The sequence below is a fragment of the Macaca fascicularis genome, chromosome 15 (genome assembly GCF_037993035.2).
Source record: "Macaca fascicularis isolate 582-1 chromosome 15, T2T-MFA8v1.1".
In the NCBI taxonomy this organism is placed as follows: domain Eukaryota; kingdom Metazoa; phylum Chordata; class Mammalia; order Primates; family Cercopithecidae; genus Macaca; species Macaca fascicularis.
Window position 1 is genome coordinate 10389403 of NC_088389.1, and position 22475 is coordinate 10411877.

The 22475-nt window shown below is 49.3% G+C and overlaps 1 long non-coding RNA gene across 1 annotated transcript; it reads right to left on the minus strand.

Annotated features, from left to right (window-relative positions):
* Window positions 1–269: 269 nt before the first annotated feature.
* On the minus strand, window positions 270–1730 carry LOC135967350 (uncharacterized). The gene is made up of 2 exons (XR_012424198.1): window positions 1334–1730; window positions 270–1152 (listed from the first exon to the last, which is right to left on the minus strand). It is a non-coding gene; the product is annotated as an uncharacterized lncRNA (long non-coding RNA).
* Between the last annotated feature and the right edge of the window lie 20745 nt (window positions 1731–22475).

Below are 22475 nucleotides of genomic sequence, written 5' to 3' on the forward strand. Positions count from 1 at the left end.
CGGCTCCGTGTGTGGCTGCTGTGAGGCAGCTTTGGGCGGGGAGGAAGGAGAGCAGAGCCCATCTGTCCTGGTGCGGAAAATGCCCAAGAAAGTAAAGAAATGGTACAAAAAAATCATCATCTGCCCTGGTGCCATTTCTGTTAAAAAAAGAAAAGAAAAATTCACTCTGAATGTGGTTCTGTGCATGAGGAGGATAGAAAATACCTGGAAAGATGCACAAAGTGTTCTTAAGGGGTCAGCGCCGGGAAGTGGGATGGGAGGCTTGGGAGTGTGTGGAAAGGAGGATGCGACATATTTTATTCTAGTCTATTTGGTAGAGCGAGTGAGGAAAGTGAAGTTTGAGTGATCCCAGCAGCTCGGCCTGGCCATGGGTAGATCCCAGCGTGTCCCGCCTCCCGCCTCCAGCTGCAGCTCTATTTCTCAGTCACAGATGAGACAGGTGGCCTGAGGCTGTGGGCGGAGGAGGGGCAACTTGGTGTCCCCAGCAAGTGAGTGTCCAGGCTGCTCTTGGGCCAGCGTGAGGGAAGGGGCGGAGGAGAGCTGGGAGGGTGCACAGTGCGTCCCCCTCCCCTGCCCTGGGACTGAGGTGAGCCCAGGCTGCTGTCAGGATGGAGGAAGATGCCCTCAGGACGGAGGAAGAGGCCGGTGGAGTTTGGTCAGCAGCCAGTGTGGTCTTTCCCACAGGGGATACGCAGTGCACCAACTCGCAGGAAAAAACTCTGCTTTAGTTTTTAAATTTTGCTCATTCTGTTTATCGTGCTGGTCATGGTAAGATCTGGATATTGTTGGTAGGAATCAGTGTCAATTGCATACAGTTGACTCTTGTCCAACACAAGCTTGAGCTTTGCGGGTCAACTTATAGGTGGATTTTTTCAACCAAACTCAGGGAGAAAATACAGTGTTCTGCTACGTGAAACTCATGTCGGAGGGCTGATTCTTTGTACACGCAGAAAATACAGTGTTCCTGCCATGTGAAACGCGTGTCGGAGGGCCAAGTCTTTGTACACGCAGGTTCAGCAGGTCCACCTGTGCGGTTTGAATGTGCCTGGATTTGGTGTCCATGGGGTCCTGGAACCGACTTTCTGAGTCCAGCGAGGTTGGCCCCGGGATCGACTCCTTGAGGACAGCGAGGCTGGCCCCGGGACCGGCTCCCTGAGGACAGCGAGGCTGTTTCTAGTAGCAGGTGGTTTATTTTGTGTTTTCCCCCTGGCTCCACACCCCGTTCTCAGAGACACGGCTGTCACAGGGGGACCAGCTGGGGCAGGGGAAGAGTGGAGGGCACCTGGTAGAAGTGGCCATGGGCTCTCTTAGGAACGATAACGATGGCACCTACCGTAGACGAAGATGTTGTTGGTCTGCACTCTTCTCGTGTTGGTCTGGGGCATGCAGTGGCCGTGGGCTGGTGTGATCCACAGCCCCGGTGTGGGGCATGCAGTGGCTTTGGGCTGGTGTGGTCCACAGCTCCGGGGTCCGTGGTCCCTGACCCTGAAATCCCTTCCGGTGCTGTGTCACCTTGGGCAAACTGTCTCCTGAGGGGAAGGGAACAGGGAACAGCCCTCCCCGCATGGCCTCCCCAGCACCACCCACTCCCAGGACCTCCAGTGTTGAACCTGCTGGGGGTTCCTTTCTCCTGGGGGGACCTTGTCCCAACAAGAGGACTCCACGGGCTGCAGGAGGTGTCGAGCTATTTTCTCTCCTGGAACTGGGTTGCTGGTAGCTCCCAGATGCAGGAGGAAAGGCTCAGAAGTGCCTTCATAATAAGCAGGTGTTGACGTGAACTTTGGACGGCAAACACTGCTTACATTTCCTTTTCCGTTTTGATGCGTTAATGGTGTGTGGCAACACCGTGACACACGGGGATGCGGGTGATAGGTGACCCCCCCCGCAAAGGGGCCGTGCACCTGTTTGATAATAAGAAGGCATGCTTCTCTTACTGCAAATAAAACTTTTAATGGTTTTTCTGCCAGAAAGACCCTGTCCTTTATGCAGGATACATAGAGGATCATTTGGCAAAGGATTGGGGATTTGGGGTTAAACTAAAAACAAATTAATTTCATTTTATAGCACTCTGAACCCATTTGAGTTAATTATTCATTGAGAATTTGAATAGCACACACTGTTCTGACTTCCAATTTCCCCCTAATGAACAGCATTTGCTGTAACATGACAAAACCCTGAGTCTTAGAGTTACTGGGTAATGTGGAAAAAGTCAAAGTTGGTTCTCTGTTGTTTTGCTTTAAGGAAATGATATTATTTTGCAGCCACTTAGTTTTCTCCTTTCCAATAAGAAAAATTGCTTTCTTACTACCTGACAATTCGTGAAGGTCAAGGGGACACAGGCTGCAGTGCATTAAAAGCCACCATCAAACGTGGACGTGGACCGAGTTTTCCCCTGTTCTCTCCCACCATCAAATGTGGAGGTGGACTCAGTTTCCCCCGGTCTCGCCCATCATCAAATGTGGACGTTGACCCAGTTTCCCCGTGTTCTCGCCCATCATCAAATGTGGACGTGGATCCAGCTTCCTCCTGTTCTTGCCCACCATCAAATGTGGACACGGATTCAGTTTCCCTCTGTTCTTGCCCACCATCAAATAGAGATGTCACCTAGTTACCTTCTGTTCTCACCCACCATCAAATGTGGATGTGGACCCAATTTCCTTCTGTTCTCGCCCACCATCAAATGTGGACATGGACTCAGTTTCCCTCTGTTCGTGCCTACCTTGCCACCATGGCTCATTTCATAATCACTCAGGAAAGGAAGAAATATTATTTTTAATAGGCATGAAGGCAGTTGTTCTTAACCTAAGGAGCAGGACATAATTCCAGCAATGGAAATGACCAGCTGAGTGGGTCTGTGTGAGGTTTGGAAGAAAAAAAGGATTTTACCTTCCCCCCTCTGTGTGTGCCCACCTCCCCCAGTTGAGAGTCACAGATTTAATTACTTTAATTTTGAGCTTAAAATAATTTGACAGCCTAACAAAAACTACTACAGTCCTATAAAATTCTGCTGTGTGTTTGGTTTTTCAGTTGTTTTCTGAATATGGTAAATGAATACATTATGAGTTGTTATTTTAGTAATTGCTGTAAAAATTAATGTTTGTTATAACCAAGTGTTATAAAGTTAATTTAGCACCAAAGTAAAGCTAAAGCTGCATTGATTTCCCACTGTACTTGTGCATAACAACGGCTCCATGAGGCAGGCGCTGTGACCCTGCAGTCTGGGGGGAGCAGGTGCCACCTGGCTGGTGCAGTCGCTGCCTGTCTCCTCTTGCTGCCAGGCAGCTTTGCAGTTTCCAGGCTATGTGGGAGTTGAGGCGGGTGGTCAGTAAGAGACGGTGGGGAGTTGGGTGGTGCAGGTTGGCGTGGGGTGGAAGGAGGCGTGGAGAGCCTGGGGAAGGCTGGACAGCAGCTCCGGTACCTGCACAGGGGGGCAGGGTGAGGCGGCACCGGGCAGTGGGTAGCTTCTGGAAACAGCCCTTGAGGTTTTTATAGACGAGTCTGTCTTCAGTTCTGCACCCCTTTCCTGCTGAGTCCGGGTGGAGGGTGGAGACGTCGAGCGCTTGTTTCTCCAGTTGAGGGCCCGTGGGACACAGCCAGTGTTTCCTGGAGTCCCCTCACCTGGGAACGTGCCCTTGCTCTTTTCAGAACAAAACAAATCTTAGTTAAACTTGACACATCACCTTTCCAGAAGGTGTTGAAGTCTGTATGCCTGTTAAGTCACCTAACTTTAAAGAGTAATGATACAATATGCTTCTTTTTAGGGGAGAAAACCTAGCTGATTTAAAAGATAAAATCAGAGGTTGGGGTCGCAGCATTTTGGAGGAGACTTGGTTTATGTCCTAGTGGGCAGCAGTGTTTCCTCAACTGTTGTGTTTGCTCTATTATTACATTACAGAGGTGACACTTCAAACATAGGGAAATGGAAGACAAAACAGCCCCCCCCCCCATTCAGAGGTAAACGTTATCAACATATTCATGCACTTCCTTCTGCTGTTTTTGCTCTTCACTTTTTATTTTAAGACCGCATTCGTAGGATGGATATATAATTGTTTATGGTGACTTTAAAAGCACCTTTCTTGCTAAAAAGAGTATTTTTTCAGTCTAGAAAATTTAGACAACATGTTTTGTTTAAAAATTAATTATAATACCACCATGAAGTCATCAATGTTTTTATACATTTTCTTGGTCTCTTTATGGACTTAATATATACAATTTAACAAATTGGAAATAACGTAATTTTATGCATAAAATGTTTCTTGGCTTTAGAGATGGAGCAGAGAGGAGGCACAGGGCTTCCCGCTGGCTGAGGTCCTCCCAGGGTGTGACCAGCAGCCTCCCAAGTTTAGGGTCTGCACGGAGTAAGATTTCTAAATTGCCTTACACCACAAGCCCTGCAGCCATGCGCCCCTTTGATAAGGGGGTGTACTCTGATAGATCTTTCAAGACAAGAGTGTGCTGGATCTGAGGCTATTTCAGCTGCTTCTGGAGACGGCAGCTCTGGGACGTTTGTGCCAGCTCTCCCGCAAGACCCCATGGATGCCACATCCTTGTCTTTTGGAATCCAGTGTTGTAGAGGAGAAGTCTGAAGCAAGTTTGATTTTTGCTTCATGGTAGGAAACTGATGTTTTCAGGCTTTTCCCCTTTATTTCCATAATGAAGATGATGTCCCACCTTATCCAGAGGTGTTTTTGTTACCTTGTCGGGAATGTCCAGCCCTTATGTGCCCCTTCAGGCCCTCAGTCCCTTTCTCAACTTCCTCGCAATCTTCCCCATCTCATCCATCTTCACTGTAATTCTGTTATTTTTTTTCATTTTTGTGCTCACTTTCCCATGCGACTTGTTCTTGTTTCACAGATGCCTGTGCCAAACTTTATGTCTGAGGCTCGGGGGCCGTGTTTGATTCTGTCTGCCTCTGCATGTACTTTTGAGAAGTGGGGTTGGAGGTTGCCCCCCAGGTGCTGTTTCAGCTGGACCTGCCCAGACTCTGTGAATTGGGGGCATCGGGCAGAGCCCATGTGGCTGTATGGTGGGCCGTGTTGCTGAACCGTACGTCTGAGGTTTGGGGGCCGTGTTTCATTCTGTCTGCCTCTGCATGTACTTTTGAGAAGTGAGGGGGGGGGTTGCCCCTGAGTGTTTCAGCTGCACCTGCCCAGACTCCCTGAAGTGGGAACGTCCGGCAGAACCCGTGTGGCTGGCTCTACGGTGCGCTCTGGTGCTGACAGAGCAAGAAGCCGCACTCCCAGGACGTGCTTGCAGCTGTTGGTAGGTCTGGGATTGTGACAGGATGATTTCCTTCTCTAAAATACATCTCAACTGTTATCCAGAGGGTTGGCTGTAGGCTTTCAACAGCTTCACTCTTCTTAGTGACCAGGAGACAATTCACTAAACAGAGTTGCTGTCAGGGTTTAATTAGGAATTTCTGCGAGAGGCCGGCAGGACAGCTCCCTCTGCAAGCCTCCTGCAGACTCCCTGTCCCCACTCTTGGGCCCAGCCACCTGCATTGGTCTGTGGAGACTACACAGTCTCTGTTCTCCTAAGGGGCTCCTGGACTTCGGGGCAGCCTTGGTAAGCTGATGTGTAACTCCCAGTCTCTTCTCTCTTTAAGTAAGTGCGTTCATGAATCCTGATCTTCTAAATTGTTTCATCTTTGTAAAACAGCCACAGTTTCCTAAGCCACCTTGTGTCTGAATGTGAATCACTTGTTATTTTTCACTGCAGAATGAACAGAACTGGAATCATAAGATTTAGAGGGTGATGAAAAGACAGAGGTTAGCATATTCCATTTTCTCACCTTTTCCTTACACTTTTTCCTTAAATGCACCCCTCGTATGTCTGTGAAGTTCTTCCCAATTCCGTAACGTCACTCCATCCTCAAGTGGAACATTTGTGAACAGTAGCAAGTAGTGATGTGTACACCTCTGCAACCCAGCAGGAATTAATGCTTTTTATTTATGAATGGATGGTCATCGGATGGCCAGAGGGATTCCCTGTGAATTGCGGGGGTCCTCATGCCTGCTTGTGAGTGACATGCACATGGCGAGGGCTAGGGAATCTCAGTCTCTGTGATTCGAGTAGTGACATCGTTTACGCAAGGCAGGTGGATGACTCTTTGAGCTTGGCATGCTCCTGGGTGGCACAGCACAGCTGACATGGAGTGGGGCAAGGGCTTGTTCCACGAGTTTCTGTGTTTTCGTTGTGGTTGTTGTTGTTATTTTTTTAGAGATGGAGTCTCTCTCTGTCACCCAGGCTGGAGTGCAGTGGTGTGATCTCGGCTCAGTGCAAGCTCCGCCTCCCAGGTTATGCCATTCTCCTGCCTCAACCTCTCAAGTAGCTGTGACCACAGGTGTCTGCCGCCACGACAGGCTAGTTTTTTCGTTTTTAGTAGAGACAGGGCTTCACCATGTTAGCCAGGATGGTCTCGATCTCCTGACCTCGTGATCCACCCGCCTCGGCCTCCCAAAGTGCTGGGATTACAGGCGTGAGTCACCGCACCCGGCCAAGTATTTGTCATTTTTTGAAAGCTGCATTTAAAGAATGAAATAGACCAAACAGAATTACTTCCTTTTGAATATTTAATACTTAGTCTACCAGAACACTTAAATATAGTTAATGTATTCAAATAATAAGAAAGAACTTTCCCTCTGTTTCCAAAGCAAAAGTATAAACAACCTTTTACTTGGTAGAGATTTCACTATGTTTCTGAAAAGCCAGCAAGCACTTTTCCTGAAATAGACCCGTCTCTTCCTCTGCATAGACCCTATGAACATTTTAGCTACATTTCTGCTGTATCTTGATGTGATAGATTATAGAAAATTCCTTGCTACTGGAACTTCACAATGCTTTCCTTTTAAACATCAAATAGAAAGTATGGATAGTAAATCTCAGATTAGTTGCCATTCTCGATCTTGGTAGAGCTGCCACCAACGGCCTCTGTCAGTTACAACAGATTGTATCTCCCCAGCAACCAGGCTTAGATTGCAGACCGAGCCAGGCTCACCCAGGATTCAGTGCAACGTCTTCCAAAGCTGTAGCCACTGCTCTTGGAGGAGACTTGAGAAGTCTTCCCTTTGATGCCTGTGCATGGCTGTTCTCAGATCACAGCAGCTGCAGCAGCATCTCGGAGGATGCCGGCAGGGGTGTCCTGGGTATTGACACCACGGCAGGGGCCTGCAGTGTCTGAATGAAATGGGCCGTGACACTGAGCAGCCTAGAGGAGTCCACAGCCACGTTTCAAAGGTGCAGTGGCCCGAGGTGCACCCCAGAGCACTGAGGAGCCTGGAGTTGACCCGTCACGATTCCATTGAGAGAGCTGGCTGAATTCTGTACCTGTGCGGGCAAAAGATGGCTGTTTGCGCTTGGCCCCTTCGCAGGCCAGGGCTAGGGAGGTTGTCTGCACAGCTAGTGGGAGCTTAACTCTGTGCACACTCGGGACCGAGTCCCGCTCCTTTCTGTGAGCCCAGGGAAGGTAGACATGCCGAGCTCTCCTGGAAGAGGGCCCTGATGAGTCAAGCTGAGTTTCAAGATGGTCGGTGTTGTGGTGTGCGTGGCGGGATCGGAGTCGGTGCATGCTGAGTGGGGGCCCGGGTGCTGCTGTCGCTATTGGGCTCAGCAGACGCTGAGGGGGACCTGGCTCCTGTGGTACTTGGTGGTTTTCTCCTCACGGGAGTGGGTTTCCCTGCGGTGAAGGTGTCGGTGCTGTGACAGGCAGCCTGGCAGGAGGAAGGCGCTGGTGGGGTTGTGCCCTGAGGCCCCCTTCCTCTAAAGGAGCAGGAAGGGGGTTTGGGATCCTGCTTCCGGCTGCGCTCCCTTGCTAGGTTCTTGGCCTCGGGGACCAGGAGAGGCTGAGTGCAGGCCTGAAGCCTAGACCCCTTCCACAGCCCCCGTGGCGCTTGTGGTGCTATGTGGGAGGTGTCCCTTGGAACTCCAAGCCCTACCCTGGCATGCCCGCCCATTGGGGCGTCTCGGGCACCTGCTGTGTGCTAGGCTCCGTGGTGGGGTGGGCTGTAGCAAGGGCTGTGGGGTAGAGGCGACACGGTACGCGGATGATGATGAGAAGCATCAGGGAGGCAGTGAGAGCATAGCTGAGACCTGCAAGGAGGGGACTGGCTGTGGGTGTTGGGGCTCAGGGAGCTGCCTCTACCCAGAGCCACAGCGGCCAGTGAGGGCAGAGCAGGGGAACGAGGACCAGGGAAGCTGTGTGTATGGTTCGCATCAGGTGTGCAGGTCTGCCGGGCTGTGCTGCCCTTCTCAGTCCTGGCTGGGCCTGGGGTCCCAGAGGGAACGGAGTGTCCTCGCATCTCCCTCCTCTTGTTTCCCTGTTGCTTCCTGGTCAAGGGATGCTTCTTTATTGTAACTCTGGCGGTTACTCTGCATATTAAGAGGAGTTTCACAAAATCGTAGGGGGAGAGGCGGACTAGGGATTCTTTTTTTTTCTTTTCGCCCCCTGATTTTACACGGAAGATTCTACTATCCCTTAGTGTGGAGGCAGAGTGTAGATGCTCTGCAGTTATCTGTCCAGGAAGAGAAGAGCTGCTGGGAAGTCACAGATCTGATCATTGCAATAGCACTGACATTTTTAAGTGGCAGAATGCTGATGTCTATAATAATCAGAGTAAAACTTCTGTAGCTTCAACATAAAGATGCCGAGATGATCTTAGAGCCATTTCGTCCTTAGATCCTTCTGCAGTGTGGAGTGTGACATCTCTACCAGCCTCTGGTCCGTGGCTGCCTGTGGGTAACTGAATGCTTGCAGTGTAAATGAGAAACTGAACTTCTAATTTTCTTTAATTTTAGTCAAATTTAAATAGCTATATGGGCCAGGCACCGTGGCTCATGCGTGTATTCCCAGCAGTTTGGGAGGTCGAGGCGGGTGGATCATGTGAGGTCAGGAGTTCAAGACCAGCCTGGCCAACAAGGTGAAATCCCATCTGTACTTAAAAATATAAAAAATTAGTGGGGCGTGGTGACAGGGGCCTGTGTTCCCAGCTACTCGGGAGACAGAGGCAGAAGAATCACTTGAACTCGAGAGGCAGAGGTTGCAGCAAGCCGAGATCGAGCCACTGCACTCCAGCCTGGGTGACAGAGGGAGACTCTGTCTTAAAAAAAAAAAGATTAAAAAACCCCTACATGCCCCTAGTTGCTTCTGTAGGAGACGGCATGGTTCCAGAAGGTAGACTTTGTGTTAAGGACTGTGCAGCGTCAGGCTGGAGACAGTCTCCCTTCCTAGCAGCGTGGGCCCCTGGGCTGCTCTTCTACCAGAAGGGATGGTGGCGTCTCTGGGAGATATCTGTGGACTCAGATCTGTGTGGATTAGTGACTTGTGTTACTCACAGATACTTAATTTTATGGGTAAATGAATACCTGGACTGGCTGCAACTTCAGGGCGAGATTCGGGAGTAGGGAGTGAAAAGTGACGACGGAACCCTGGGCTTGTCCTGCTGCCCCCAGGACCCGGTTGGGGCGCCTTCTCTTCTGAAGTCCCAGCAAGTGGTCAAGGTACCCCTCCCCTCTGAAGCCCCCAGCAAGTGATCGGGGCACCACTCCCCTCTGAAGCCCCAGCACCTGGTCGGGGCACCCCTCCCTTCTGAATCCCCCAGTACCTGGTTGGGGCGCCCCTCCCTTCTAAAGCCCCCAGACTCTCCTGGCCTGTGGTGCTGCTTCTCCAAATGCTGCCCTTGGCTGTTTTCCAGGAGTCACCTGCACCCGAGCAGGCTACATGTGTCACTTCTTGTCGGATCTGGGGTGTCCGTGAAGCTCATTTATCTTGTCTTCCTCCTCATGTGCTGTATCTCACCTATTGTCTGTCTGAGTTCGTGTGAGTGCGTGTAGTGCATTCTCAGGCTGTAATCGGTGCTTAAGTGACAAGAACGTCTTAGAGCAATGGACTGTCTGCTCCAAAGGACGCTGTGCATGAATTGACACACGATTTACTTGAGGGGTTTAAATTTCCTGGGTGTTGGAGACAATTAGGGGGAAACAAGATCTAAAAAAGCCCCGGGGGATGAGGAAGACAATAATGAAAAAAATTGCTCTCTACACACTTAGCAGTTGATTTAATTTGTAGGTGAATTTTGTATTTTGGGAACTACTAAAGCTACTGTTTGTAGGGATTCCTTGATGAGTTTCTTGTTTTCTGTCAAGTAGAAAGTAAAGTGGATGGGTTTTGCCTTTAATTCTGACTGACTAGAATGTACTTCCTTTTTCCCCCCATTCACGTTAGGGTGGGCATTGGACTAGAAGAGCTGTAGGATCTCTTTTTTTCTGAACTTAAATGAATTTTTTCTTTACTCACTTTTTTTTCTTTTCTTGTTTTTTTTTTTTTTTTTTTTTTTTTTTTTTTTTTTTTTTTTTTTTTTTTGTGAGCTGCTACTTTTTCCTTCAATGCACTGTTCTTTGGTTTGGGAAATGGGCTCTATTTGTACCGTGCTTTAAATGTACACAATCGTCCTAAATTGCTGCTTTTTGTTAAAGTCAGATATAACATCTTAATTAAAATGCCATCCATAATTCAGGCACAGTCTGAGGCCTGGAGACCAACCCCTCTTGTCACTTCCTTCCAGCCGTGTCTCCTTCCCTGGCCACATTGCCCCTGGCCACATCTCCTCCCCCCACCACGCCGTGTCATCCCCCACCACGTCACCTCTGATCACATCACCTCTGGCCTCACTGCCTGCCTCCCTCCCTCCTGGTAGCCTCTGTGGCTCCTGCTGTCTACCCTCCCATGAGTCTGTTCAAGGCTCCTTTCCCGTTTTCTGCTCCTGAGTGGGTCTCAGGGCCTGGATGTTTCACGGGATGCAAGTTTCTTCCCTTCCAGCCGCGGGTGTCTGAGCGACAAGTCCAGAGAGGGCACTGAGCTCTCCTTACCCACTTGGGGGCCCTGAGCCCTGACCGCCGACCACCAGGGCTTTTCTGTAGCATGTGGGGCAGACTCATGCGTGAATATCTGCCTGGCTTCCTCCTCCATAACGTGAGCCTTGAGTACTTGCTGGGTACCTCGTTGTCCACCTTCCTTCCTCAGTAACGTGAGCCCTGAGTATTTGCTGGGTACCTCGCTGCCTGCCGTACAGCTGGCTGTAGCCTTGTCAAACACACTTGACTGGCACATAAACAGAAGTGCTCACCGGGCCTTGGGAGGGCTTTCTGACATGTGGGTGCCTGCTTTTCCCTGTTAGGCTGGAGCTGCAGGAGCCCTCCTAGACCAGACAGAGGACCAAGACTGTGGCCTCGGGGTGGGGGCTGGGGGAACTCCCTGGGTTTAGTGTGTGGGTGAGAGCAAACTTCAGTCCCGCTGTAGCATCGGCATTCAGGGTTCCTTCTGGAATGTTCTGAGTGAGAAACAGGAAGTGTGCACAGGTGCGTCTTCTGCGGATTTTATGGTTATCTTGAGAGAGCACTGGTGCCTCTGAGCTATGAACCTGCAGAACCACTTCTTCCACTAATGGCCGCCTTTATAGAAAGAATGACTTACAAAAGATGCCACTTCAGATGGAGGTATTTGCAGGTGTGGCCTGAAAAATGAACAAAATGACTTTCATCTCAAGGAAAGTACCTTACATTATTCCCAAGGATAGACATTTGAGCTTTCCAGCGAATATTAAAATATAAAAATCTTGTGTCCACCACTTTCTCATGTGATCAATGGTGATATTGATGTGGGTTTTTTTTTTTTTTTTCTTTTCATATAACGAAATGTGGAAGCTGCTCATAACTCTGAACCAGCGTTTTCTAACCAATGTGTGATTACAAAATCGTGTGCTGGTAAAAGCCATTCAATTACAGGACGGACCAGTCGATTTAGAAGGAATTGGGGCAGAAAGATCCGTCAACCGGAGCGCAGACTCTGCATTGCAGACAGCCTGTCCGGAAGTGCCACTTGTTACATTTGGCAGCAGAGAATTCCTAAAGTGATCTGAAAATACAATGAAAATACTGCTTCCTACTTGTATATCAGCATGGAGTCGGACTTTCTTCATAAACTTCAGCCACGGCTCTGCAGCCCACTGAACGCGGATGCAGGCATGAGAACCCTGCTGTCTGAGGTGCAGAGATGTTAGGTGTTTTCACAGCAGCACAAACTGTTGCCACGCTGCTGCTTATTTGGGAAAATGGTTTCTTCTTGAAGACAGTGTTAAGATATAATGACTTTATCATTGTAAAATAAACTAAATGGTTACCTTTTTTTTTTTTCTTTTTGAGACAGTCTTGCTCTGCCACCCAGGCTGGAGTGCAGTGGTGTGACTTCAGCTCACTTCAACCTCTGCCTCCTGAGATCAAGTGATTCTCTTGCCTCAGCCTCCCTAGTAGCTGGTACTACAGGTGTTCGGCACCATGCCAGGCTAATTTTTGTATTTTAGTAGAGACGGGGTTTCACCATGTTGGCCAGCCCGGTCTCGAACTCCTGACCTCAAGTGATCCACCTGCCTCTGCCTCCCAAAGTGCTGGGATTACAGGCATGAGCAGCCACCACTCCCGGCCTGATGAGAAAGCTTTTTTGTGATCTTGAATAAAGTGCAAAGGGTTCCTGAGACCCAAAAATTTGAAAACCACTGCCTTAAACCGACAAAATTGTCCACGATTCTTCAGTGTATCTTCTAATCTGTTGATGGAGAAAGGACAGTAAGGGTTGCTTTACTTTTTTCCTTTCACAACTCAATGGTGCTGGGACAACTGGGGTATCCACATGGAAAAGGATGGACTGGACCCTTCCTCACCCTACATGCAAAGCTCGACATGGATCCAGCATAAGGAGCCGACTGTGAGACCCATTCTGTCAGTCTGCTGGGTACCATAACGGACACCACAGACCGTGAGGCTTAAACAACAGCATCTTGTTTCCTTTTTCCTGGAGACTGGAAGCCTGAGATCAAGGTGCGGGCAGGGTTGGATTCTCTTGGGCCTCACCCCATGCTGTGTAGACGGCATCTTCTCTGTGTCCTCACAGGTTTCTCTTATGTGCGTGCAGCACTGAGGACTGTGTCTAAATTCTCTTAAAAGAACACCGTCATACTGGATCAGGGCCTACTCTTAAGATCTTATGGGACCTAAATTGCCAAGCTAAGGCCCTGTATCTAAATTCGGTGACATTTTAAGTTCTGGGGTTGTGACTTTAACATGGGAATCTTGAGAGGGGGGACAGTTCAGCCCATGACACTTTTAGGGGAGAATCCTGGAGAAACTGTTACATTGGATTAGGCAATGTTTCCTTAGCTGAGACGTCTAGACGTATAACAAGCAACTGAAGGGAAAAAGGCGGTATCAAAATTTAAAATGTTCATTTCAGAGGATACTATTAAAGTAAAAAGACAACCCACAGAACAGGATACATTATCATGATAAGGACGTGATATCAAGAATATATTTAAAAACTCTTAATAAAAATCCAATTTAAAAATGGACAAAGGATTTGAATAGACATTCTCCAAAGAAAGACATATAAATGCCTTAAAAAGCACAGGAGATGTTTAGCAGAATTCATCATCTTAGAAATGGAAATCAAAACCACCGTGAGATACCACTTCACAACCACCGGGATGGGTAAAATCCCAGTATTGGACAGTGACATGGTGGTGAATTTGGGAAAACTGAAATCTTGATATATTGCTAGTGGGAAAGGAAGTAAAATGGTAAGTTGATTTGGAAAAGTCTGGCAGTTTCTCAGAAAAGTTAAGCATGAAATCGCCGTACGACCCAGCAATTTCATTCCTAGGCATATGCCCAAGAAAATTGAAAACATTTTTACAAAAAAAGTCTTATGCAAGAATCTTCATAGCAGCATTATTCATAGTAGTAGAAACAGTCCAGGTGTCTGTCAACAGGTCACTCACTGTGAGATTCCACTCACCTTGGACGTGAAAGATGCCAGCACCGAAGGTCACACCGAAGGTCACGCACTGTGCGATTCTCCTCATAACAGGTGTCCAGAACGGGCAAATCCAGAGAAACGGAATTTGGCTGGTGATTGCCAGCGGCTGGCTCTTAATGGGTTCAAGGTTTCTTTGGCCCGTGGTGAAAAAGTCCTGGAATTATATACTAGTGGTTGATGTGCAGCTTTGAGAATATGCTAAAAAGACTGAATTGTATCCTTTAATATTGGGGCTTTTATGGTTTGTAAATTCCTTTCAATTTCAAAAGGAACTCAAGAACTTCTTTGGTGTTGATATTTAGATGTTGAAAGAGAGAGTATCCAAAACAAGTTACTATGTAACTCACGTTCCCAGAGTTAAACTTCATTTTCTGAGGATCTTAAAGGAAGTGTTTGAACCAAGGAGACACAACGATGCTATACTAGATGTTACACCCCATCTTACTGATTTCTATCTCACATAGCCATATTCAAGGAAAACCAACATGTAAACGTGAGCTGAATGCTATGCAGAGGCACACTCCTCTTACCCAATTGATCTTTAATGGTGCAGTAAGAGATGAGGTCATAGCAACGTTAGTTTAGTTAGTTTAATTTCCATGGCAACAGGAATTTGGCATATCTGATGAGTTAGATCTCCCTGCACAGCTCCTAACGGGGTTGTCCATTTCTGTGTGGTGTCTGTGTAGATTTTCGCTGTGGAAATCAGTGATAGCACCTGCACAAACACTTGCCCGGAAACGCGCACGAAGCTGGTGAAGGAAGAGGACAGACGAGAGGGAAGCATGGCTCAGCCCTGGAAAAGAAGATCGTTATTCCGAACGCAGAAGATTCAGGAGCACAATCCTTGGGAAGACTGGTGATGTCCGTGGATCTCACCGCTGTCGTGTTGTATCTGTGCAGCCAGTTACCGGAGCTGTCAGAACCGCACGTGTTGGTATTGGTGTCATCACTCAACGCTTCTGACATTTCCTGGTGCTGATGCGGACTGCATGTGGCGGAAGCAAAGTGCTGACCTAGCACAGATCATCAGATCCCAGTTCTTTTTTATGAAGGGGGGCAGGGTTAGAACCCCCCCACACTCCCCAATCCTGTAAGAACTGGGATCTGATGATCTGTGCTGTCGAGAGAGGCAGGGTAAGAACACCCCACTCCCCAATCCCATTGTTGAAAATAATAGTTGGCTTGGGAGGGTTTTTACTCCTAAGGTTGAACCGTGCATTTCTGGAGCGTGGACTGTCAGCCATGGTGGCTGGGGAAGGCTGGGGCTGTGTTCGTCCGGCCGCCGGCAGCCCTGCTGGTGGGTCCTGCCTCTTTGACACCATTCCTTTCTGAAGCTTGCTTTCCCCGGTGTTGGAAGTAGCAACACTGGAGGAATGGCCGCCTTCCTACAGCGAAGCTCTGCCAGGAGAGGAGAAGACACGGAGCGTCTGTTCAAGGACGTGACGTTCTGGGCACCGCACCATGCGTTCTACTTCTCAGCGGTGCCTCCTGGTTGATGTTACCATTACCTGGCATTTCGCAGGAGGTAACTCGCAGATGCCACACTGATGGAAAGCTGCAGCAGCGCAGTTCGAGTCCAGGGCCAGCTGGAGCACATCAGCAAGGTCAGGCTGGATGCATGTGCTTGGTGACAGGAAAATGAAAAGAAATATGTCATTTCGGAAAAATGACAGGGAAATGACAGGAAGATGACAGGAAAGAGGCCCATGAGGAGAGGAACCAGTGGATTCAAGGCAGAGAACTGAAGGAGTGAGCCATCACAGGGTGGGAGGCTCAGGAGCCAGCAGACGAGTGGGATGTGGCCTCAGGGTGCTGCTGGGTTGGTAAGGGGCCTTCTGTGACTTTTCTAAGAGTGCAGTCAGTTGTAGGGGTGGGTGCCGGCTCCCGCAGATAAGAGCCAAGCGTCTTGCAGGAAGCGTCTTGCAGGAAACCAACGTGTGCACTGGGAGTTCCCAGTTGCATGTCCCGGCATGCCGCCCAGAGGCCCCTGACAAGGCTCTGTGCACCAGGCACACAGTGGACTCTTGATTCCTGACCCAACGAGGAAGTGAGGGAGTGAGTGAGGACCGAGACACAGGTGGAGGGATGCACGGGACGGGGTGCAGTCAGGTGAAGAGTCATGCTGTGGGGTCCGGGAGAGATGGGTTCGAGAATAAAAGGGACGGGGGTGCAGTCAGGTGGAGAGTCTTGCTGCTGGGGTCTGGGAAATGTGTTGTGTTTGCTTCTATCTGAACAGCTGTACCTGAGCGTGTCTGTGCTTTGACATTTAATCTGGACACTATCCTCAGCAGGGTGTGTATCTCTGTGGCAGATGACACACCGGCCACAGTGGATGTCAGCGGCGGTGGCTGGACTCAGGGTCCGTGAATGTTGCGTGATCGAACGTGTTTGGTACATTCTCAGCTCCTGCTCAGGTGCCTCCCGAGCATCGGGTGCTGTGGCTCCCCACAGCCTTCCCATCTGTGTGTAGCATGACCACCACCTTCCTACCATGTGTTTGTGCTACCACGGCTGCCGTGTCTAACGGGCGCTTTGCTTTCCAGCTACTTTCTTATAATCAAAACCCTTTAACGACTTTGTCTGCGTTTCAGAGATGATAGGGTATCAGTCTTTCATGATTGCTCTGAGGATTTCCAAAAGCAAATGCAACTTACAGGATGCAAGATATTGGAAATGACAGTAATTATAGATGAGCTTTCTCAGTCTTTTGATTGTGGTAAAATTACATAGCACTCTATTTTTAAGTGTATGGCTTGGTGGCATTATGTGTGTTCACACTGTCGTGCCACGATCACTGCCATCCATCTCCAGAACTTCCTGGTCTCCCCACGCTTGAAACTCGATCTACCGAGGGGCCTCTCGTCCCAGTTGACATTTCACTGCAGAAGGGGTTGTGGGCTTCATGGTCCATTGACAAATAGAACGTTACTTTTTTGTTGTTGTTTTTCCAGCACATCGAACCCTAATTCCTTTGGCCTTTACTAAAGTGGCACTTTGTAATTCCACATGATTTCATCGTTATACTCGCAGGAGAGAATGCTTCCTGTAAACCAGAAGGGTCTCTGAGATGGTTCTCGGCCCATAGAGAGTTAATTTTCCCAAGGTTAAAGACACAGCCTCAGGAGGGGTTGAGGACACACTGCGACAGCCTCAGGAGGTCCTGGACATGTGCCCAAGGTGTTTGGGGCACAACTTGGTCTTACACATTTTAGGGAGACGTGAGACATCAATATATGTGAGATGTACGTTGGTTCAGTCCAGGAAGGGAGGGACGGCTCAAAGCACGGAGGGGTTTCCAGGTCACAGGTAGATCAGACAAATGCGTTTCTGGTGAACCTTTCCAGAGGAAGCAGTCAGATCCGCATTTATCTCCGTGTGCAGATGGTGACTTTGAGTTCTGTCCTCTGTCCATGAGGAATTTCCTTGTGGATCAGTTGTGAGGGAGGTACGTGGCTTTTTTTCCCCCTCCCCCCAGTAGCTGTCTCTGTTCGGAAGAGCATGGGAGGCAGGTTTGCTCTAAGCCCTTCCTCACCTTGACGTCCCTTTAGCTTAGTGATTTTGGGGTCCTGAGATGCATTTTCAACTTCACGTTTCTGAACACACTGGCACTCTAAACAGTATTGTAGGAGGCATCTAACTTACTTAGAAGAAGAATCTATTTGGAAGGACTTCAGTATCTTCATCCTTGAGAGAACCAAGCCTTTGTTTAGTTTGCTTTGTCCCGAGGCTGTTACACTGCCCTGGGCTATGTGGCCTTAGAAAGCTGTGCCCCTCTGACCACTTGCCTGTGGAATCTGGTGACTTTGAAGTTAATCCAGCAACTACATGTTTTGGAAAGCAGATTGCCTCTGAAAGTGTTGGTGATTATGATTCTAACACTAGAATTTCAGTGTATATTTTCCACCCTTCTTACTTTGTCTCCTCATACACTGAGATGCTGTTGCATTTGCCCTTAGGCTTCATTGAGGGGAGGGTCAGTTCTGACCCTTTCTTAGATATTGACCTTGAACGGACAGAATCGAGATTCAGAAAAACCCTCGAGCTGTGAGAGTGTGCTGATGTCTACGTAAGTGGGGTTCATGTGTCAAACTCAGGTTTAAGAAAAACCAATTCTAGGCTGGGCATAGTGGCTCACACCTGTCATCCCAGCACCTTGGGAGGCTGAGGTGGGCAGTTCACTTTGAGCCCAGGAATTCGAGACCAGCCTGGGCAGCATAGCAAGACCCTGACTCTACAAAAAATAGGAGTGGTAATGTGAACCTGTGGTCCAGCTACTTGGGAAGCTGAGGCTGGAGGATCACCCAAGCCTGGCAGTTTGAGGCTGCAGTGAACCATGATAGCACCACTGTACTTATGGTGCACTGTGCCTGAGTGACAGAACAAGAACCACCACCACCCCCACACACAAAATATCAATTCATGCAGTGGCCAGTTCTTCTGGGACCACCTGTAAAGGCTACTCTGGGCCTCACGGTTTGAGAAGGGTCTGTCCGGGGGCGAGAGGGAGTGGCTTGAGGGCCTAGAAGCCAGTTCTTGTGGTTCAGGGTGACTGCGGGTGTGGAGCTGGGGGCAGGGCTCTCTAGGGCTTCTAGGATGAGCCCCTGTGACTTTGTCTGGTTTACATCCGTCCAATAGAAATCTACAGGCTCTTACTCTAGAAGCTTCTGCCGGGGCTGGTGGACTGGCCTGGAGACAGAGGGTGTCCTTAGAGCCTCATGGTGCCATCTGGTTTAGGAAGAGCACTTAGTCACCTAGATCTAGGATTTATGGCACTACAGGGGACTCGTCACACTTGGAGCAGCAGCCATCTGCATTCTACACTTGGTTCTAGGTGAAGTATTTTGGAGCCTGTTGGTACCCTGTGTTCTGTTTATGTGTAAAACAAGTTAGAGTTATAACTAGTTAAAACCTATTTTTTAAATTTTGCCACAGAATATGGCAGTTGTGGTGGAGCCTGGTCAGAGACCCCCACTCTCGTACGCTGCCGCATGCTGGGGTTGCAGGCGTTGACTGCATCGGCTGCCCCTCCTGGCGTGTCTGTGTTGTTGACACAGGCACCCATCGAGGCTTGGCCTGTGGGACTCGTGCAGCCGTTTGTCTGCGTGTTCCTCTGAGGTTCCGCAGACTTTACGGTCCCGTGGCAGAGCGTACGGTATCTGCTTGCATCCTGATGTCCTCAAACCCCAGGACAGGCCAAGAGTTCCTTACACACAACTGCAGAGGGCCCCGTGGTGTAGATTTGCGGGTGACACAGCCTTTCCCCAGCTCGACCTTCGTCTCCAGAGTTGGCTTTAGGGTGATAGAAACTTCCTTCAGACTGGGGGGCCCTGAAGCTTTGGTGCTAGGAATTCGGTGACCAGCACGGATGATACCCCGTTTCTCTGCATTTGTAGCAATAGTTGTTAACATGACCACAAGATGTATAAAGGAAGGGAAAAGGAGGTTTTATTTTCAGAGTAACACTCTGTGCTTTGGGAAATGTGGTCTTGGGGGAACTGTAAGCACTCGCCCCTCAGGAGGGGAGGAGGCCGCGGCGTTACACGTTCCGGGGTTTGTTGGTTGTGTGTGTTTATCGGGCTCATGGAATGTCTGAACGTTTACAGGGAAAGTGGGGTTTGTTCATCCGGTTCGTGCAATGTCTGAACACTTACAGGGAAAGTCTAGCACACATGCAGTGAGTTAACCTGTAACACCCATGTTCGCCTTGGGGCAAGCGTAACATTTGAAATGAAGTGGACTGGGCGTGTCATGTACAAAGGTGAGCTGTTGGGCGCAGACGTTTATGCGCAGCCTCAGTCACAGCCAGGACTAGCTCAGGGTCTGCAGTTTGTGGTGGGAAAGGACACTCACTTGGCCATCCTGTCCAGTCGGGGCTGCCGGCAAGGTCCCAGGGTGGGGTTGTCTGTTCGGCCGGCGTCTGGAGTCCACCCAGGTCCCGTGGGCAGCGTTCCTCTAAACCAGGCTTCTGATTGTGGAGGAGACTTCATGCTGGTTAACAGACTGTACAGGAGTAGTGCTGTGGGGCTTTGGGGTCGACTTTCTTCCCTATGATGCCGGTTACATTTCTCTCGGGACCTCATCCTAGCCACAGAGAGTGCACCTGGTCTGACAGCAGGGGGTGCCATGTTGACATAGTAATTTATTGTATTAACCTTTTTATTACTATTATAATAACTTTTTTTTTTTTAAAGGGATAGGGTATTACTGTGTTACTCAAGCTAGTCTGGAACTCCTGGCTTCAAACAATCCTCCCACCTCAGCCTCCCAAAATGCCGGGCTTATAGACGTGAGCCAGTGCGCCCAGCCTACAGCCATGTTTTTAAAACTCAGCAGTTTAAAAATCCTACTCCTTTCAACCCCTCGAGCAGGCTGGTTGGCTTTGTGCAAACTGGGGTGTCACGATCTTGGCCCCTGCTTTTATTTTTCCCTTTGGCCTCAAGTTCTGATGAGAACAGCAGTTCCAAAATGGCCATTAGGTGATTCTTCCATTACTAAAGCCAGAATTCTCACCAGTTTGAGATGTTTCTCCCCAAGATCCCAGAAAGCTGTTTTGAATCAAGCCCGTAGCAAAGAAGTAAGGAACTAAACTCGTGGTTCCTTGCTTAGTACCTGGGGAATGGGTTAGTTGCTGATACCCTTTGATCTGTGCTCACGTGCTGCATCTCGTCATGGGAAGCAGAGTTGCCCTGTGGAATAAAGCCCAGCTCACGGTCGCACGTCGAGACGCTCTGAGCTGTCAGTCTCTTATACAGCGGCAGACTTGGAGACTCAGCATCGCATGCAGAGCCCAGGCAACTGGAGTGAATCCATCTTAGAGACCACACGGCCGGTCCGCAAGGTGGACGTCCAGGCATATGGCCCTGACAGGCCCACTGTGAGGTGAATTAGGAATTCGTTAGCAAAGAAATCAAACTCGTCTGTGGGTCCCAGCCACTTGGAAGGCTGAGGCGGGAGGATTGCTTGAGCCAGAAGATCAAGGCCGCGATGAGCCATGATTGTAATACTGCACTCTGGCCTGGGTGACACAGCGAGATTCCGACTCAAAAAACAAAACAAAACAAAACAAAAAACCTTACTCTTCATAGCAGGGGGGAGAATTTCTCAAAGTAGCTGCAACAAAATCTTAGATGATGTAATTTCAGTGGCTAAGTGAGCTGTCCAGCCCACGTGGCTGGCTCACAACGCAACAGAGCAAGGTGCTGCTGCAGCTGCCCTCCCACTCGATCGCTTGTGGACATTTTCTGTTTTCCCATATCTCCCTTTTGGATACGTAGCTCGCTACTTTATAGCTAAGCATCAGTAAAACAGGTTGTCTATTTTGAAAAGTAACTATTGTGTCTTTTGAGGACAGAAAATGAAGCAGGTGACAATAGCATGGTGACGTGGTGAATAGATTTAGAGGAATATTTAATACTTGGCACCACTCTGATCCCTTCTTCTTCTCTCATGCTTAGTTACAGCTGCCGCCTGCTAGGACAGAACACTTTGAGCTCTGTGAGTAGGAATTAAACATGCTCTAAATCAAAAGTTTTAGTTAAGCAGTACTTTATGTGAATGCCCAGTCCCTAAGTGCTCACTGTGCTGGTGTGTGGTGTCGAAGAAGGAAGGGGGGCTTGGGGCCGGGTCTATGGTGCAGTGTCCGCGTTCCCATATGTGAGATGAGGGTCATGAGACATGGCCTAGAAGGTTCAGACTTTGGGATTGAATGGATCTACCCACTCCTGAGAAGTCTCGAGTCTAACTCAACTTGGGCTGGTTTTAGGGAGATGCTGGGCAGCGCTGTCCTCATAGGTCACTGGGAGGGGCTCTGGCACCGTCCCTATCAGGTGTCTCATGATCAGCCCAGCTTGCTCATCTCAGAAGCTGCTGGTCGTGTTCTCGTTCCTGTTGTTTGTTGCGTGTTATTTCGGTTCTGTTCATGTGGGGACCTAGGAAGTTCCACAGTGAGAGGAGAGCCGCTGAGCCGCCTTCCTGCCTGGACGCCAGCCCCACGGAGGACCGTAACTGCTTGAGGGTGGCTTCTGCCCCCAGCCTCACCTGTGGAGGCATTGATGCAGTGGTACTTTCTAAGCTCCTGGAGCACATAGTGCTATTGTGTGGATCCACAGGCCACTGTGGCGTCCAAGCACGTGCTCCCGGAGAAGAGGACTCTGCGGGCACTGATAGTGGGAGCTGGCTGAGAGTCCAGTGAGTGAGACTCCCTGTGACATGCACAGCTGCCATCTACACAGCCCCTCCTGACGCCAAGATGGTCGTGCGATATATGCACAAAGCACATCTCCAGCAAAAACCCGCCGAGTGTCCACATCCAGGGTATCCACCACGGCGGCTTTTTGGTGTTAATACGATGAATGTGAGCAGCAGGTGGTCTGCGTTCTGGGTGAGTGTGTGACTGTGCCACTGCAGTTTTGTTCTCATGTCTTGATGAGCATGAACGGCTCCTGACGAGGGTAGGTAAGGATGCTGTGACCAGAGACTCTGCAGTATTGTAGCTTGAGGAATTAAGGAGGTTTTCTCTCTTGCAAACCCATCAGGGAGGATGTTCCAGGCTGGTGACTGCTCCATGAGGTATTCAAGGATCCAGGTTCCTTCCAGGCCCCTGCTCTGCATT